This window comes from Bubalus bubalis, chromosome 7 (genome assembly GCF_019923935.1).
Source record: "Bubalus bubalis isolate 160015118507 breed Murrah chromosome 7, NDDB_SH_1, whole genome shotgun sequence".
In the NCBI taxonomy this organism is placed as follows: domain Eukaryota; kingdom Metazoa; phylum Chordata; class Mammalia; order Artiodactyla; family Bovidae; genus Bubalus; species Bubalus bubalis.
In genome coordinates, this window is record NC_059163.1 from 100,980,940 (window position 1) to 100,987,889 (window position 6,950).

At 40.2% G+C, this 6,950-nt stretch overlaps 1 pseudogene; it reads left to right on the plus strand.

The window, feature by feature from the left end:
* Positions 1-3,488: 3,488 nt before the first annotated feature.
* Positions 3,489-6,665, plus strand: LOC102410899 (annotated as a pseudogene).
* Positions 6,666-6,950: the final 285 nt, after the last annotated feature.

Genomic DNA, 6,950 nt, shown 5'->3' on the forward strand with positions numbered 1-6,950 from the left:
ATCTCACATTTTGAAGCAGTTTTCTAAAATGAAGTTAAGAGCATTGCATTATACAACTAGAAAAATCCCAGACCATAAATTTCATGTTTCTCAAAGCTCCTGAATTATAGTACCAGGCAGAATTTGGCAGAGAGAGGACCCAATGGAGACTGAAAGACCCCACAGGTAATAAAGTGAGCTAATGATCCAGACTAGAGTCATGAAACTATCCATGAGCACAAAAGGCAAAGTTAGCTTTGTAGAATTAGCTCTTATTTTGTTGAGCTTTTATGGCGGCTCAGGCTGAAACCTTGGTCTTACATTATAATCAGGCTTTGCAATACAAGTTAATCGAGACCATCTTCTACTCATACAATTTTAGGAGTGCTAATGTGTAAAATCCTCTTCCTGTAGGTAGAATCAAATTCCTAATTGACTAGGCTAATTTAGATTTGAGTTCACTTCTGTAAGCAGAGGGCCACCTTCGTGGTCATATGCTGCTTTCTCAGCTCAGCCCCAGCTCACTGGCTTCTGGGCTTAAGCAGAGAGAAGCCTTATCTAGAGCCAGCTAGCTCCTCTTTCTTTCAACTCATTTTCCTTATTGCTAGTTGGTTAGAATATATTTTGTGTGTGTTGTGGAAAGAGCATAGGACAATGAGTCAGAAGATATATGTCCTTATCCTGTGTGATTTAGAACAAGACATTTCAATTTCCCTTTAAATTTTTTTTTTATTTTGTTGAAGTATAGTTGATTTAGTGTTGTATTAATTTCTGCTGTACAGCAAGGTGATTCAGTTGTCTATATGATGCATATATATATTATATTCTTTTCCATTATGGTTTATTATAGGATATTTAATATTGGTACCTGTACTGCACAGTAGGAACCTATTGGTTATTCATTCTATATATACTAGTTTGCATCTACTAATCCCAAACTCCCACTCCGTTTCTCCTCCACCCCCCACCCCCTTGGCAACCACAAGTCTGTTCTCTGTCTGAGAGTCTGTTTCTGGTTTTATAGATAAGTTCATTTGTGTCATATTTTAGATTAATATATAAGTGATCTATATTTGTCTTTCTCTTTCTTACTTAGTGTGATAATCTCATACATGTTGCTGCACATGGCACTGTTTCTTTCACTCTTTTTATGGTTGAGCAGTATTCCCTTGTATATGTTCACCACATCTTCTTTGTCCGTCCTCTATAGATAGACATCTAGGTTGTTTCCAGGTCTTGGCTATTGTAAATAGTGCTGCTCTGAACACAGGGGTACATGTATCTTTTTGAAGTATAGTTTTCTCAAGATATGTGCCTAGGAGTGGGATTGCTGGATCACGTTGCTGTTGTTCAGTCGCTCAGTCGTGTCCGACTCTTTGTGACCCTATGGACTGCAGCACACCAGGCTTTCCTGTCCTTCACTATCTCCCAGAGTTTGCTCAAACTCTCGTCCACTGAATCAATGATGCCATTCAACCATCTTATCTCTGTTGCCCACTTCTCCTCCTGCCCTCAGTCTTTCCCAGCACCAGGGTCTTTTCCAGAGAGTCATCTCTTCACATCAGGTGGACAATATATTGGAACTTCAGCTTCAGCACCACTCCTTCCAATGAATATTTCCAGAAATCTGGATTGATTTCCTTTAGGATTGACTGGTTTAATCTCCTTGCAGTCCAAGGGATTCTCAAGAGTCTTCTCCAGCACCACAGTTCAGAAGCATCAGTTCTTCAGTGTTCAACTTTCTTTATGGTCCAACTCTCACATCTGTATGTAACTGCTGGAAAAAATGATAGCTTTGACTATGCAGACCTTTGTTGGTAAAGTGATATCTCTGCTTTTTAATACCCTGTCTAGCTTTGCCATAGCTTTACTTCCAAGGAGCAAGCATCTTTAATTTCATGGCTGTGGTCACTGTCTGCAATGATTTTGGACCCCAAGTAAATAAAATCTGTCACTGCTTCCACTTTTTTCCCTTCCATTTGTTGGATCATATGGTAGTTCTATTTTTGTTTTTTTTTTTAAGGGAACCTCCATACTGTTCTCCATAGTGGCTGTGCCAATTTATATTCTTACCAACAATGTAGGAGGATTTGCTTTACTTCACACCCTCTCTAGTATTTGTTATTTGCAGACATTTTGATGATGACCATTCTGACTGGTGTGAGGTGGTATCTCATTGTCGTTTTGATTTGTGTTCCTCTAATAATCAGTGATGTTGAGCATCTTTTCATGGGTCTGTTTGCCATCCGTATGTCTTCTTTGGAGAAATGTCTATTTAGGTCTTCTGCCCATTTTTTGGTTGGGTTGTTTGTTGTTTTGTTATTGAGTTGTACAAGCTGTTAACATTTCAATTTCTGAGCCTCAGGTTTCTCAACTGTAATTGCAAAGATCAAATGAGAGAGTGTGTTTGAAAATGCAGCATAAAGCTCTTTGCACCTTATGAATTTTTTGATACATGATTTTATTCCAATTTTATAGCAAAGAGCTTGAAATTCACTGAGGTGAAGGCTACACCTCCAATAAGAAACAAACAAGAATTTGAACTAGGTCTAATCCCAAACCTCTGATCTTTTTTTTTTTTTTAAATATGCTGCCTCATTTAACACATTGAAGTTGTTATTGTGATAATTTTTTTCACTATGCATGCTGGAAAGTTTTAACCCTGATTTCAAGTTTCATATGACACTCCACAGGACTCAGTTTCAGCTCTCCTTAAAACCGAGCAAAGAGAAGGTACCCAGGTCTAGACTTCCTTTGGTTGCCTATTTCTCACAGACCTGAAAATAGGACACAGCACACGTGTGAATGCCTGTCACCGTGGTGCCAGCAGCCATTACTCAGGGTGTTCTTTGAACACTAAACAACGCAGAGTGAAGAACACATCCTGTGTTTATTCTTTGTCCATTGTTCTCCTGTGCCCCACAACTCAAGGTCTTACAGCAATGTATGGTTGCAAGTGGCTTCAGAGAGTCCTTTCCACCAAGATGATACAAAAAGAAGTTACAACCTCCTGACCCTAACCAACAAAGAAGAATATTCTCATTGTCTGTCAGATGAAGTTACTCATGAAAAATAATATCTATTAGGAAAACCTGAAAACACACTTCCAAAGGGGAGGGAAAGAACAGAATATTTTCCTGCTTTCTTGCCTTAGACATCTCCTCTAAGTTGATGTATATCTTGAATTTGGGGAGCATAGTTTCCTTACAAGGAATAAACACTTCTTTGTTGATTTGGTTTCTCCTTTGGCATCTTTCTTTTACCTGGCTGTGCAACTTCTATTAATTAACTGACTCCTTAGTGATTCCTCAGTTGCTGCAGTATGCAAGGTTCTGATTAGAACACCTAGAAATAGCATGGCAGGCATACGATTTACACATGCAACTTCTAACATATAAAAACTGAAGGTAGTGCAATCTATCATTACTGTGTGTGTCTTCAGGCACCTCCTTTCCTTGGTTGCTGAAGACCTACGCTCTCCTTCTAGCCCAGCACTTGGTGCCTGGCACATGGGAGAGTTGCCCACACCCTCCTTGAAAGGGGCCACAGGTAACAAAGCTCAGAGGTCAGAGCAGGGCGCTGTAGTCAGCTCAAGGATTGAACTTTGATTTCAAAGCTGTTTACAATTTAGAGTACAAAATAATTATGGGAGCACTAATGTACTTCTGACTATTGGTTCATAGGCCTAGATTTGGGTTACTTTTTTTTTCTATAATTTTTTAAAGTTGATACATTTTTATTCAGTCCAAGAAAAAAATTTTCTTTCATCTTCTTCTTTTTTTTTTGGCTGCACTGTATGTGGGAATCTTAATTCCCTGACCAGGGATCAAACCTGTGCCCCCTGCGGTGGAAGTGTGGCATTTTAACCACTGGACCATCAGAGAAGTCCCTGTTCTTTTTTAGTTATTATCAAAAAATGATCTTTTCTTTCTGGTATGTGTGATATGCCCAGTGTAGACAGAATTTCAGAAAATAATAGCAAAAGAAGGAAAAAGAAAACCATATTTTTACTCTCAGAGAAAACTTTTTGTTGTGCATGTTTCAAAACATACACAGGATGCAGCCCGTACTGTCACATGCTGCGTGATGTCCAGTCGCCTCAGTTATGTCTGACTCTGCACCTCTGTGACTGCAGCCCACCAGCACCTCTGTCCATGAGATTCTCCAGGCCAAGAATACCAGAGTGGGTTACCGTGCCTTCCTCCAGGGGATCTTCCTGACCCAGGGATCACAGCCTGCATCTCCTGTGTTTCCTGCATTGCCGGCAGATTCTTTACCCACTGAGCCACCTTCGCTGTTCACTCACTCAGTCAAGTCCAACTCTTTGCAACCCCGTGGACTGCAGCACTCCAGGCTTCCCTGTCCTTCACTATCTCCCTGAGTTTGCTCAAACTCATGTCAATTGAGTTAGGCCATCCAACCATCTCATCTTCTGTCATCCCTTTATCCTCCTGCCCTCAGTCTTTCTCAGCCTTAGCATCTTTTCCAATGAGTCGGTTCTTCGCATCAGGTGCCAAAGCTTCAGCTCCAGCATCAGTCCTTCCAATAAATATTCAGGGTTGATGTCCTTTGAGAAGCCCAATACTGTCATACCTCACATATAATTTTAGCTTTAGAGGTAGGCTGAATATTTTTACATGTCAACAAGTATTCATCTGCAGAATGATTGTTAATGAATGTGTCTTAGTCTATAGATAGCGTAGATTATAATGCAGATAATGCATTATGCAGATACATTATGCAGATAATGTAGATAATGCACAATAATTGATATAACCAATTGCCTCTTTTCAGGTATTTAGATTATTTCTTATTTTTCACTATTTTAAACTATGATGTGATAATTATCTTTGTAGAAACATTATTTCCTTCCCTTGAATACCCAGAAGTGAAATTGCTGGGTGAAATAAGCATGTATTAAGTTTGTTTGTCCATAAGAAATAAATGGTGAAATTCAAGAGAAAAGCCCCAACCTTAAGAATGGATTCCCTGATTCTGGACTTGACTCCAACTCCAAGGAAGCTGCCAGTTAAGAAAACAGTGAGTTAGAGCAGGAAATGACTGTGGAGCAAAAAGAAAGAGTTTTCTCTAATTTTCCCATATCTGAAGAAACTTCTAAAGTTCTCAAAGCCGTGGGTTGACCTTCCTGTTTCCTATACAAGCAAAGATGTTCACCATGTCTATAGTGGGAAGGATTTGATTGCACAGGCGTGGACAGGAACTGGAAAGACATTCTCCTTTGTTATCCTTTTGGTCGAGAAACTTCTTGGAGAACTGCAAGACCAGAAGAGAGGCTGTGCCCCTCAGGTACTGGTTCTTGCACCCACATGGGAGTTGGCAAGTTAAGTAAGTAGAGACTTCAGTGACATCACAAAAAAGCTGGCAGTGGCTTTTTATGGTGAAACTCGCTATGGAGGACAAATTGAATGCACGCGAAATGGGATCGATATCCTGGTTGGGACACCAGGTCGTATCAAAGACCATCTGCAGAATGGCAAGCTAGATCTCACCAAACTTAAGCATCTTGTCCTGGATGAAGTTGACCAGATGTTGGATATGGGCTTTGCTGATAAATTGCAAGAGATTTTTATGTGTGGCATACAAGAAAGGTTCAGAAGACAATCCCCAAACTGCTTTTTTCTGCAACTTTCCCCTATTGGGTGTATAATATTGCTAAGAAATACATGAAATCTACATATGAACAAGTGGACCTGATTGGTAAAAAGACGCAGAAAATGGCAATAACTGTAGAGCATTTGGCTATCAAGTGCCACTGGACTCAGAGGGCAGCAGTCATTGGAGATGTGAGCTGAGTGTACAGTGGTTTTCAAGGACGCACTATCATATTTTGTGAAATGAAGAAAGAAGCCCAAGAGTTGTCACAGAATGTGGTTGTAAGACAGGATGCCCAGTCATTACACAGAGACATTCCATAGAAGCAAAGGGAAATCACCCTGAAAGGTTTTAGAAATGGTGATTTTGGAGTTTTGGTTGCAGCCAATGTTGCTGCACATGGGTTAGACATCCCTGAGGTGGTTCTGATTGTTCAAAGTTCTCCACCAAAGGGTGCTGAATCCTACATTCATCGTTCTGGGCAAACAGGTAGAGTTGGGAGGACCAGGGTTTGCATTTGCTTTTACCAGCACAAAGAAGAATACCAGTTAGCCCAAGTGGAGCAAAAAGCGGAAATTAAATTTAAATGAATAGGTGTTCCTTCTGCAACAGAGATAATAAAATCTTCTAGCAAAGATGCCATCAGGCTCTTGGACTCTGTGCCTCCCACTTCAAGCAGTCAGATGAGAAGCTGACTGAGGAGAAGGGAGCTGTGGAAACCCTGGCAGCAGCCCTGGCCCACATTTCCGGTGCCACGTCGGTAGACCAGCACTCCTTGATCAACTCAGAAGCAGGCTTTGTGACCATGATTTTGTGGTGCTCAATTGAAATGCCAAACATTAGTTATGCTTGGAAAGAACTTAAAGAACAGCTGGGTGAGGATATTGATTCCAAAGTGAAGGGAAAGGAAAGCAGGGTGTTTGCTTTGATATCCCTACTGGATCAGTAATAGAAGTACAGGAAAAGTGGCATGATTCACAGTGCTGGCACAGCGATCAAGAGGTGGCAACAAAAGTAACAGGTTCCAAAACAAAGGCCAGAAGCAGAGTTTTAATAAAGCATTTGGACAGTAATTTGAAGTAGAGGATTTATTTGGCAAAAACAGAACTATGTTCAACAATGTGAAACTGAACATTATTTTTCATACAAAAGTAAAAGTACATTGTATTTCCTTCCTGACCACTTGCCCAGTCCCCGTTTCTTCAAGAGAGAAAAGCTTCATCTAAATTATTTCATCTGATTGATGACTGTCATTTATAACTTTATTGCTACTTCTGTCTTGGGTATTCCTTTGGAAAAGGTGTATGGATTCATTACATATTCTAATGTATTGTCTATAGATTATAAGATAAAGTCAA